Raw genomic sequence first — 13,149 nt, forward strand, 5'->3', positions numbered from 1 at the left:
CTTCACTTGTCTCCAAAGGTATAATGCTTTTATGCAGGCATTGCATTCATCTGCAGGTGTTGATCTTGGTATAACAGGTAGTGTTTGTCAAAAGTCACCTGCCAAAACAACAACTACACCTCCCATGATAGAATTGTTTCCAGGCAAGTCTTGCAGCAGTCTGTCCACTGCTTCCAGAGCCCTATTTTGTGACATTGTGCATTCAACCCAGTTGATGGCACTGCACTTTTGAAGCAGGTTGGCCTGTCCTGATCGTTTGGCAATGTTGCAAACTGGCTGGGACTGTGAGACAGGTTAAGTGGTAGCTTGAATGTGGAATGTGCCATCCTACCACCAGTTAAGTGTAGCTGCAATTCCAGAAAATGCCACTGCAAGTGCAATCTTTTGTTGTCGCCGAAATTTTGCTAGGAGCAAGTTGATTAGAATTGTCTTTCTTGTTTCACCTGGAGCATCTAGGAAGACAATCGCCCTTTTATTGGTGGCAGTGAAACTTAAAATTTGGTTTTAGGCGTTTCTTTGGTCTGTTACCAACAGTGGCTCATTGTGAGAGACAAAAATGCTGTGAGTTCATCAGTGTTGTAGCATGTTTCTCTGAAAATCTCCCTGCACATTCAGTTAGCTTAATGATTTCTTGTTGGAGTAGGCAAGCCAAGTAGGTGGAATACTTTTCCAGACATTTCCATGCAGTGGTCCACAAGGAGAATTAAGGTTTTGTTGAAAATGTATTCAGTGATGTTGATAAGTTGCTGAGGATATTCCTTTTTAACCTGCATGAGGATGTCCTCACTGAGGTCAGTTTTGATCCTTGTCCAAATGTCAAGGGGATTTGAAATGTTACCTATTGTTAGAAGTATAGCAAAGAGGTGTCTTAGTCACTTTGGTGTTTGTGTGGCTGCTGCTTCATTGAGAGTCATGTCCCAGTGTGCATCATTTTCCAGAAGTCCTCGTCTTTGGGAAGCTTCCCTGAATGTTTCAAAAATATAGCCTCTGACAGTCTTCAAGTCAGAAAATGATGTTGGACCCTTGACAACATGAAGTAACATGTGCAGGTAGAAACACTCTGCATATGAAGGATGAATAGTGTAGATACGATCAAGAGTATCATTTGCTTTGACCCCTGGATGGCCTTCAACATCAAGCCCGTTTCCTCCACTACAGTGTTTTTCAGTGTAGTACTTTAGTAGATCACAGTAGAGTATTGTTTTTGCAGATGAATCTTGTTGAAAAAGTTCAAAAAATGCCAAGAGGGTGGTCTTAGGTGGTGTTTGAAGTTGCTGAATCAGATTTGCCTGGTGAAAGGAAATCCTCTATACATGTTCCAAGTGAACACTGAGATGCATAACTTGTGGGTAGCACTCATGAATGGAGAACCCTAGTATTTTCCAAACAGCTTAATTACTGCTGATGTGCCTGCCCATCAGGAATGCCTTTACTTCATCACTAGGTCCATTTTTCTGGAGTTCAAACACTGCTTGATCACTTCCATTGTAGACATATTTGCATATGTACATACTTGATACTTGGGCAGCACGGTGGCTCAGTGGTTAGTGTTGCAGCGCTGGAGTCCTGGGTTCGAATCCGACCAAGGACAACATCTGCAAGGAGTTTGTATGTTCTCCACGTGTTTGCGTGGGTTTCCTCCGGGCACTCCGGTTTCCTCCCACACTCCAAAGACATACTGATAGGGAATTTAGATTGTGAGCCCCATCAGGGACAGTGATGAAAATATGTGCAAACTGTAAAGCGCTGCGGAATATGTTAGCGCTATATAAAAATAAAGATTATTATTACTTGATTGATTTCACAGAGTGGCAAGATTTGACGTTGATGTGGGCCTGGAAAATTTTTGAGAGCAGAGGATTGTAAGGCACCACCCACATGTTGTCAATTTCTATCTCTTGGGGTGATGATCCAACCCCCATTTTGAGCTTTGCTATGAAACCACCATCCCCTTGTTTTCTTCTTCAGTAGACTGGATATCCGTCAGGTCCAGTTTGTGTTTCTTAGACCAGGTTTCATGGGTAAATCTTTAAATACCTGCCATCAACCATGTAGAGAGAATATTTGTTGAGATTCCCACAGGGACCATGGATCATGTTCTTTGTGATGGTGTCAAACAGCAGTGGGTCAATCTCAGGGTCTGGCAATTCTACACTGATGATATTGTCAATTTCAGTGGGCTGTATTTTTTGTTTCAGCCAGATTAACCCCTTCCTGACATCCGACGTACAATCCCGTCCATGGGACCCGGGCCCCTATGCCCATGGACGGGATAGTATGTCTACCGCGATCAGCGGCGCCCACGTGGTGAGCGCCGCTGATCGCGGCCGGGTGTCAGCTGATTATCACAGCTGACACCCGGCACAATGTGTCAGGGGCGGTCACGGACAAAACATGATCGCGGTATACCGGGGGTTAAAGGAAGCATCGGCAGGGAGGGGGCTCCCTCCGTGCTTCCCTGAGCCCCCCACGGCAGCGCAATGTGCAGCGCTGCTGCCGGGGGCTCCTTTCCTGCAGGCCCCCAAATCCAAGATGGCGACGGGGGCCTTCGGGGGCCTGCAGGAAGCTGGCTTCCTCAGTGCCTGCAAAGCGCAGGCATGAGGAAGCCTTCTGCACTGCCTGTGACAGATCGCTGATCTGTCACAGTGATCTGTGATGTGACAGATCAGCGATCTGTCACAGAACAGTGATGTCCCACCTGGGACTATTTAATAAAGTAAAAAAAAAATAAAAATAAAGTGTTACAATAATTTAAAAAAAATCGCCAAATAAATTACAAAAAAAAATATTCCCCCAAATAAATCAATTTTTTGAAAATAAAAAAAACCCAAAACAATAAAAGTACACATATTAGGTATCGCTGCGTCCGTAACGACCCGCCCTATAAAACTGACCCATTAGTTAACCCCTTTAGCGAACCCCTTAAAAAATAAAAATAAAAAACGAAGCAAAAAATAATGATTTATTATCATACCGCCAAACAAAAAGTGTAATAACGCGCGATCAAAAAGACGCATATAAATATCCATGGTACCGCTGAAAATGTCATCTTGTCCCGCAGAATAAAGCGATGCAAAAATAATTTTTTTTTATATAAAATAGTTTTCATTGCATAAAACCGACAAAACATAAAAAAACGACCTAAATGAGGTATCGCTGTAACCGTACTGACCCGAAGAATAAAACCGCTTTATCAATTTTACCGCACGCGGAACGGTGTAAACGCACCCCCCCCAAAGGAAATTCATGAAACGCTGGATTTTGTTCATTCTGCGTCCCAAAAATCGGAATAAAAAGCGATCAAAAAATGTCACGTGCCCGAAAATGGTACCAATAAAAACGTCAACTCGTCCCGCAAAAAATAAGACCTCACATGACTCGGTGGATCAAAATACAGAAAAATTATAGCTCTCAATATGTGGTGATGCAAAAACTATTTTTACAATAAAAAGCGTCTTTTAGCGTATGACAGCTGCCAAATAAAAAATCCGCCATAAATAGTAAATCAAACCCCCCGTTATCACCCCCTTAGTAAGGGAAAAATAATAAAATTAAAAAAATGTATTTATTTCCATTTTCCCATTACGGTTAGGGTAGGGTTAGGGTTAGGGTTAGGGCTAGGGTTAGGGTTAGGGCTAGGGTTAGGGCTAGGGTTAGGGTTAGGGCTAGGGTTAGGGCTAGGGTTAGGGCTGAGATTAGGGTTAGGGGTGTGTTGGGGTTCGGGTTGGAGTTAGAATTGGGGGTTTCCACTGTTTGGGCACATCAGGGGCTCTCCAAATGCAACATGGCATCTGATTTCAATTCCAGCCAATTCTGAGTTGAAAAAGTCAAATGGTGCTCCTTCCCTTCCAAGCTCTGACATGCGCCCAAACAGTGTTTTACCCCCACATGTAGGGTATCAGCCTACTCAGGACAAATTGCAAAACAATTTTTGGGGTCCAATTTCTCCTGTTACCCTTAGGAAAATAAAAAATTGGGGGCAAAAATATCATTTTTGTGGAAAAAAATGATTTTTTTATTTTCACGTCCGAGCGTTATAAAATTCTGTGAAGCCCTTGGGGGTTCAAAGTGCTCACCACACATCTAGATAAGTTCCGTGGGGGGTATAGTGTCCAAAATGGGGGCACTTGTGGGGAGTTTCAATAGTTTAGGTACATCAGGGGCTCTCCAAACGCACATGACACCCGCAGAACATTCCATCAAAGTCTGCATTCCAAAACGTCACTACTTCCCTTCCGAGCCCCGACGTGTGTCCATACAGTAGTTTTCTCCCACATATGGGGTGTCAGCATACTCATGACAAGTTGGACAACAACTTTTGGGGTCCAATTTCTCCTGTTACCCTTGGGAAAATGAAAAAATTGGGGACTAATTGATCATGTTTGTGGAAAAAATACGATTTTTTTATTTTCATGCCCGGGCATTATAAACTTCAGTGAAGCCCTTGGGGGTTCAAAGTGCTCACCACACATCTAGATAAGTTCCTTAGGGGGTCTCGTTTCCAAAATGGGGTCATTTGTGGGGGGTTTCCACTGTTTAGGTACATTAGGGGCTCTCCAAAAGCAACATGACACCCGCAGAACATTCCCTCAAAGTCTGCATTCCAAAACGTCACTACTTCCCTTCTGAGCCCCGACGTGTGTCCATACAGTAGTTTTCTCCCACATATGGGGCGTCAGCGTACTCAGGACAAATTGGACAACAACTTTTGGGGTCCAATTTCTCCTGGTACCCTTGGGAAAATAAAAAAATGGTGACTAAAAGATCATGTTTGTGGAAAAAATATGAATTTTTTATTTTCACGCCCGGGCGTTATAAACTTCTGTGAAGCACTGGGGGGTTCAAAGTTCTCACCACACATCTAGATAAGTTCCTTGGGGGGGTCTAGTTTACAAAATGGTGTCATTTGAGGGGGGTTTCCACTGTTTAGGTACATCAGGGGTTTTCCAATCGCGACATGGTGTCCGATCTCAATTCCAGCCAAAAACGTCAAATGGCGCTGCTTCCCTTCCGAGCTCTGCCATGCGCCCAAATAGTGGTTTACCCCCACATGTGGGGTATAAGCGTACTCAGGACAAATTGCACAATAACTTTTAGGGTCCTGTTACCCTTGGAAAAATAAGAATTGAGGGTGAAAAGATCATTTTTGTGGAACAAATATGATTTTTTAATTGTACGGCTTTATGTTATAAACTTCTGTGAAGCCCTTGGGGGTTCAAAGTTCTCACCACACATCTAGATAAGTTCCTTAGGGGGTCTAGTTTCCAAAATGGTGTCATTTGTGGGGGGTTTCCACTGTTTTGGTACATCAGGGGTTTTCCAATCGCGACATGATGTCCGATCTCAATTCCAGCCAAAAACGTCAAATGGCGCTGCTTCCCTTCCGAGCTCTGCCATGCGCCCAAATAGTGGTTTACCCCCACATGTGGGGTATCAGCGTACTCAGGACAAATTGCACAATAACTTTTAGGGTCCTGTTACCCTTGGGAAAATAAAAATTGGGGTGAAAAGATCATTTTTGTGGAAAAAATATGATTTTTTAATTGTACTGCTGTACATTATAAACTTCTGTAATGCCCTTGTGGGTTCAAAGTTCTCACCACATATCTAGATAAGTTCCTTGGGGGGTCTAGTTTCCAAAATGGGGTCACTTCTAGGGGATTTCCACTGTTTAGGTACATCAGGGACTCTCCAAACGTGACATGGCATCCGATCTGAATTCCAGACAATTTTGCATTGAAAAAGTCAAACGGCGCTCCTTCCATTCTGAGCTCTGCCATGCACCGAAACAGTCGTTCTCCCCCACATATCAGGTATCAGTGTACTCAGGACAAATTGCACAATAACTTTTGCATTCCAATTTCTCCTGTTACCCTTGGTAAAATAAAAAAAATTGAACCTGAAGTACTTTTTTTGTGAAAAAAAGTTAGATGATCATTTTTTTTTAAATATTCAAAAAAATTCCTGTGACGCACCTAAAGGGTTAATAAACTTCTTGAATGTGGTTTTGAGCACCTTAAGGGGTGCAGTTTTTAGAATGGTGTCACTTTTGGGTATTTTCTATCATATAGACCCCCAAAGTGGATTCAAATGTGATGTGGTCCGTAAAAATAAAATGTTGTTGTAAAAATGAGAAATCGCTGGTCAACTTTTAACCCTTATAACTTCCTAACAAAAAAAAATTTTGGTTCCAAAATTGTGCTGATGTAAAGTAAACATGTGGGAAATGTTAGTTATCAAGTTTTTTGGGTGCCATATCTCTGTGATTTAAGGGCATAAAAATTCAAAGTTGGAAAATTGCGAAATTTTCAAAATTTTCGCCAAATTTCCCTTTTTCTCACAAATAAACGCAAGTTATTTGAATGAAATTTTACCACTAACATGAAGTACAATATGTCACGAGAAAACAGTGTCAGAATCACTGGGATCCATGGAAGCGTTCCAGAGTTATGACCTCATAAAGGTACAGTGGTCAGAATTGTAAAAATTGGCGCGGTCATGAACGTGCAAACCACCCTTGGGGGTGAAGGGATTAAGATATGGGCATGAGGAAGGCCTCTTTTTTGCATGATACTAAATACATACAGCACTGTGCCTCACCAAAAACGTGTGCTTTTGTAATCAGATGAACCATTTTTGCAAGTTTTCATTTGAAAACTTGTGCAATGATGTCATGGTGATGGACAGTTTTCTGGTCTGGTAACAGGTGCTCTCTGATTTCCTCCCAATTAGGATTGCTAGTTAAGGAAAAGATCTGGACGGCCAAACTTTCTTATGTAAGTTGTTGCATCCTGCGTGTATTCGTTCATGTGTCGTCTTTCCAGTGAAAGTTGATAGAAGGATTACCATTTTACCCAAGTCTTTTGGACCGGCATCATTTGCCACAACATCTCTAAGGTGAATGTATTCCTCGACTCTGAGCTTCTTTTGATTTAGTAGGATATACAGAAGACGTTCACTCTCAATTTTTGCAGACATGTCAATGATGAATTGGTTTCACTCTCAATTTTTGCAGACATGTCAATGATGAATTGGTTTCACTCTCAATTTTTGCATACATGTCAACGATGAATTGGTGGAAGAGATGTCTGCATTTGAGGATGTGATTTTCCTCACCAACTCTTGTCATGGTCGTATAGGCATAGAAGTCTATGGTCGACACTTTTTTCCCTGAACGGTTGCCTGTTGCAGGATTTTTCTGAGGTATTTCAAAGTGATAGCCATCCTGTCCTTGCCAAAAGATAATTGGATATTGCAGTGCATCATAGGACCTGTGAGTTTCTGCTACCCATTGCAAACCATTGTTCCTTTTCTGAAGCATAATGTCACAGCTGTGAAACTCATTACCAACAATCAAAATAGCTACCTCATCAAATGTGGGGGCAGTGAAACACTGCTGATGCTCACCTTCTGGTGTTTTGCCAGCTCTGATAACAACTTTGTAATTGTCACTTGGCATGCATTCAAGTGCAGTCTTGAAAAGTTGAACATATGGATTGTTTAAGTAAAGGAACTTTGTTAAGTTAGTGACAATATCAAGGTGAGTGTTTAGAATTAAACAGCATCTCTGCTGAGCCTCTGCATTTCCCATGAAGTAGAGTTGAAGAAAGTCAGGTTCTTTTCTTTGTAATGGAAGCAGTGATCCTATTGAGTGGTAAATCTGTCCTTGAACTTTGAACATGGGCATAAATTCATTTGAATAAACTTCTCTTTTTGCACCAAATGATGTCATTTGGAAGCAGGAGTTGTACTTCTTGATGTTGTCCAAGAAATGGTTTGATATTGCAGTGGTGCCTGTCATCAGAGACTTCAGGGGATCTGATGGTGAGAGGAGAGGAAGCAGTTTTAACTTGCCATTTGCACAGCATAAACCTGGCGGTTCATCTTTCCACTTCAAGGCATTGCAGTACATGCAGACCGCAACCATTTTTCCTATGTTAACTATTGGATTATCCTGATAGTTGATGTCTGAGTGGTAGCAAAAGGCAGAGTATTTCAAATTTCCAACTTTTTCCTGTGTCCTGGTGGAAGCAGTTGTGATTCTCCTGTCTTGCTTTTCTCTGCAGAGACTTTTCAGTTGACCTTGATGAAGTAGCTCTTGGTCTCTTGTCTGCAAGTCTTACTTTTCTCTGCTGAGACGTTTCAGTGGACCTTGATGGAGCAGCACTTGTTCTCTTGTCTGCAAGTCTTGCTTCTCTCTGCAGGGACTTTTCAGTGGCCCTTGAGGAAGCAGCTCTTGTTCTCCTGTCTGCAAGTCTTGCTTCTCTCTCCTGAGATATTTCAGTGGCCCTTAAGGAAGCAGCTCTTGCCTCCCTTTCATCCATTTTTGTACTCATTTCTGTAAGTCTTTGCTCCCTTTCTTCTTTCTGTAAGTCTTGCTCATTGAGGTGTAATGCAGCTTTTCTATTAGATAAAACAGATTTCAACTTTGTGGGAGTGTAATACCATTAAGTTAGAAATTTTATAGAAGGACTAATTTAGAGTGGCATTAGATGTAGCCGCATAAATATGTTTAAAGTGAACCAGGCATTATCAGGTTGACGCTATTATACCGATTAAAATGATGCCAGGGATGGAGAAATCCGTCTTGTGTTTCTTTTTATAATCTGTGCTTGAATTTTTAAGTTAATGAGATGCTTCATGCCAGACAAAGAGAAGTTCCTAATTCTGGGCTCACCCTGCAGTCTGTGTCAGGGGGTAGTCTGTGTTGGCACAGTAAAAAATTGTGTTATTTCCAGCTTTACAGGATGATAAGACCATAGAAATGATAAGAATAATAGGCCTCAGTTACCACAACTGTCTGCAAGGAAAACTGTTGCTCACAGCAACCAATCACTGCTTAGCTTTCAGCTTTTAAACAGTTCTGGTGAAATGAAAGATGCTTAATGACTGGTTGCTATGGGCAACATAGGCAGTGTAACCTGTTGTGGTCAAGAAGATGTGCCTATGAGATTATATATATATTTTAGATATTTAATATCTTTATATATATATATATTTAATAATATATTATATAAAGCTCAATGTGTGTGTGTATGTGAGTATGTCTGGGATTGGCATGTGCACCGTCGCAGCTACAGCCACAAAATTTTGCACAGTCACACGTCTGGACCCCGAGAGCATCATAGGCTATGTTGTGAGGTGAAATTTTAACCCTGCACTTTCCAATTCATCAAACAATTTTGCCCCTATCTACATAATGGGGAAAAAGTGAAAGGAAAAGTGTTGGAGGCAAATTGACAGCTGCAAGATGTGAACAAGGGGGACTTAAAGAATGAGAGCGATGGCGCCAAAGAGTATATACCATACAGTTGCTAAGGTGGGGCCCTGACATGGGATTCTCACCACACACAGGGATATGAATACACACACAAAATGTGCCACACACTACCACATGCTTCAACACATATACCACCCTCAGCACTAGAGTTGAGCGACTTTGGTCGGATCAGGTTTCATGAAACAAAATTTGTTTCAGATGAAACTGGTCCGACTAGGGCAAAAAAAAGTCGGAGTTTCGTCCGAAACCCGACCCCAACGCAAGTCAATGGGGAATGAAAGTCGGCATTGAGTGGATGAACGTCATTCGCTCAATGCCGACTTTTATTTCCCATTGACTTGCAATGGGGTCGGGTTTCGGATGAAACTCGGACTTTTTTTGCCCTAGTCGGACCAGTTTCATCTGAAGCAAATTTTGTTTCATGAAACCCGATCCGACCAAAGTCGCTCAACTCTACTCAGCACACATTTCACCACACGTACACCAACCTCGCCACATAAAAGTCGAAACACAAAAGTTGCCACTCAAAACTCGCCACATGCGAAACTCGCCACATGCAAAACTAGGCTCACGCAAAACTCGCCACACGTGCAAAACTCACTTCATGGAAAACTCGCCACACGCAAAACTTGCAAATGCGGAAAAATTGCCACATGCACAAAAGTTGCAACACATGCAAAAGTTGCCTCACACAAAACTTGCACATACTCAAAACACACCACACATAAAACGCACCACTCGCAAAACTCGCCATGCGCAAAACTTGCTGCACACAACTTGCTACACTAACCTGTCACATGCAATTCGACGTGCAAAAAGTTGCTACACGCATGTCGCCTCACAAAACTCATCTCACAAAAGGCGCTACATGCATGTCGCCACTCACAACTCAACACACGCAACTTGACACATGAAACTCGCCCTAAAACACACACAAGTCTGGTATTATCCTTCAAAAATAAAAATCTGATTAATAAGCAGGCAAACTACAAGAGCAACAAATGTACCATATAGGAAATACAGCAGCTGTCAGTCACATGACCTGTCCATTTTGTGTATGTGTGAGCTAATATATACTGCTAGAGGGGAGGGCTATCTGTTGGCTGGGGATTTATCAGGCTGCCAATAGCAACCAATCACAGCTCAGCTTCTATTTTGCTACAGTTAATTAATCTGAGCTATGATTGGTTAATATAGGCAACAAAGGACATTCTCAGTATATCAAAGCTTGTGTGAGGTAATAGCATATCAGTTACGGTGTGTTGGTGGAAAGGCTGATGTCAGTCACATTACCTCTATGTGAGAGGATATAGAAACTGCCAGTTACAGACTATTTTTACTACAGTATTGCCTCATAAGAAAAGGAATTCCATGGCTCGAATGTCAGCTGATGCAAAAAGAAAAGCTGCATTACGGGTCAATGAAAAATGTGAAGACCGAGAAACAAGGCTGACACACATGAGAATAGCAGCTTTTAATAATTACAGTACATTTCTGTCTATTTGTTTTGTGATTTTTGTGTGCAGAATAAATTTTGTTAACACATTCTATTTTGCTAACAGCAGTTATTAACCCGGGTGAAGCTGGGTAGTACAGCTAGTATATATATAAATCTAATATATAAAACTCAATGTGTGTGTGTGTATGTACAGTATGTGTGTATGTCCGGGATTGGCATCTGCACCGTTGCAGCTAAAGCCACAAAATTTTGCAAAGTCACACGTCTGGACCCCGAGAGCATCATAGGCTATGTTGTGAGGCGAAATTTTAACCCCACATGTTCCAATTCACCAAACAATTTTGCCCCTATGTACACAATGGGGAAAAAGTGTATGTATGTGTGTATGTCTGGGATTGGCATCTGCACTGTCGCAGCGACAGCCACAACATTTTGCAGTCACACGTCTGGACACCGAGAGCATCATAGGCATGTTGTTAAGCGAAATTTTAACCCCGCGCGTTCCAATTCACCAAACACTTTTGCCTATTATTCTTATCATTTCTATGGTGTTATCATCCTTCTGTAAAGCTGGAAATAACACAATTTATTACCGTGCCAACACAGACCACCCTCTGACACAGACTGCAGTGGGAGCCCAGTATCACACAGGATAGGATTAGATCCACGGCTCAGCAGTCAGTATCACACAGGATAGGATTAGATACACAGCTCAGCAGTCAGTATCACACAGGATAGGATTAGATACACATCTCAGCAGTAAGTATCACACAGGATAGGTATAGATACACAGCTTAGCAGACAGTATCGCACAGGATAGGATTAGATACACAGCTCAGCACACAGTATCACACAGAATAGGATTAGATACACGGCTCAGCAGTCAGTATCACACAGGATAGGGTTAATATAGAGAAGGGAGGCTAAAGGAAAAAAGAGAGCGCAATAGGGACTTATCCGGGTGGTGATTCAAATTAAATATAGAAAATACACTCACCTATTCCAGGAGAGAAAGGGCATAAGAACCAACTGTCAGCCTGCTGCACGCCCGAAGGACCACTCCGTGACCGCCAATGTGAATGCTTATGGATAAAGTATTTTCTCGGACTTAATGTGCGCTGCTTGACAAAGTTCAATTTAGTACGACATGAGAAGTTTTAACTGTTTAATTCCCAACGCGTTTCGAATTTTCTATCACTTCTTCCTCAGGGGATGACATGAAGTGAACAGATACAGCCATCTTTCACTTTCTGTGGACGTAACTGACATCCATAAGACGCGAGAACGAATACCTGGAGGAAGTCATCAGCTATGTCGAGGAGAACGTCCAGCTGGAGCAGGAGCGGAGGGGCCTGGGAGTGCGCGTCCGGGAGCTGGAGTCCGAGGGGTGCTACCTGCGGGCCGTGCTGGCCAACAACAGGATAGGATTAGATACACAGCTCAGCACACAGTATCTCACAGAATAGGATTAGATACACGGCTCAGCAGTCAGTATCACACAGGATAGGGTTAGATACACGGCTCAGCAGATGGTATCACGCAGGATAGGATTAGATACACTGCTCAGCAGTCAGTATCACACAGGATAGGGTTAGATACATGGCTCAGCAGATTGTATCACACAGGATAGGATTAGATACACTGCTCAGCAGTCAGTATCACACAGGATAGGATTAGATACACGGCTGAGCAGTCAGTAACACACTATAGGATTAGATACACAGCTCAGCAGAAAGTATCACACAGGAGAGGATTAGGTGCACAGCTCAGCAGACAGGATAGGGTTAGATACACAGATACAAATATTGTTTATCAAAAGGCTCTTAAATGAGTTGAAAATAAAATACTATCAATACTTGGGTAATCGTTCAGTTAATTTGTGTTGCAAATCTGTAGTGCTGAATATATGATGTGAAATGTTTTTATGTGCAATATAATCATTATAATTTGTTATAACTAACCACAGTTGGTTACTATGCCCAGGCAGCGCCGGGCTCTTCAGCTAGTATATATATATATATATATATATATATATACACACACACACATATAAATATATATATATATATATATATATATGTGTATATATATATATTAGATATTTGTTATACGGGGCTTTGCATGTGGAGTGAGTGTGGCTATGGTGAGTGGGTGGGGCTATGTGGAATGGGTGTGGCTTCATACATACACACACACACACATACATACACTTAGCTTTGTATATAGATTGATAGGTGTTTGGATATTTTATCTGCATGTGATACCTCAAATATCACTTACATGTAGTGTTGAGCATTCCGATACTGCAAATATCAGGTATCGGCCGATATTCGCTGTGTCAGATTTCCGATACTGAGTACCGATATTTTTACAATATCGAATACCGGAATCGGAAGTTCCCATAATGCAA

General features: G+C 41.9%; 1 protein-coding gene across 2 annotated transcripts in view; it reads left to right on the top strand.

Moving 5' to 3' along the window:
* Positions 1–12,695, top strand: part of LOC141098727 (uncharacterized) — a 35,973-nt gene extending 23,278 nt beyond the window's left edge. For both annotated transcript variants that reach the window (XR_012234334.1, XR_012234335.1), the window contains exon 2: positions 11,949–12,695. The gene's annotated coding sequence lies outside the window, so the exon portion shown is untranslated. The remainder of the gene's footprint in view (positions 1–11,948) is intronic.
* The last annotated feature ends 454 nt before the right edge of the window (positions 12,696–13,149 follow it).

Source organism: Dendrobates tinctorius, unplaced genomic scaffold (genome assembly GCF_039654945.1).
Source record: "Dendrobates tinctorius isolate UK_male_01 unplaced genomic scaffold, ASM3965494v1 ptg000094l, whole genome shotgun sequence".
Lineage (NCBI taxonomy): Eukaryota > Metazoa > Chordata > Amphibia > Anura > Dendrobatidae > Dendrobates > Dendrobates tinctorius.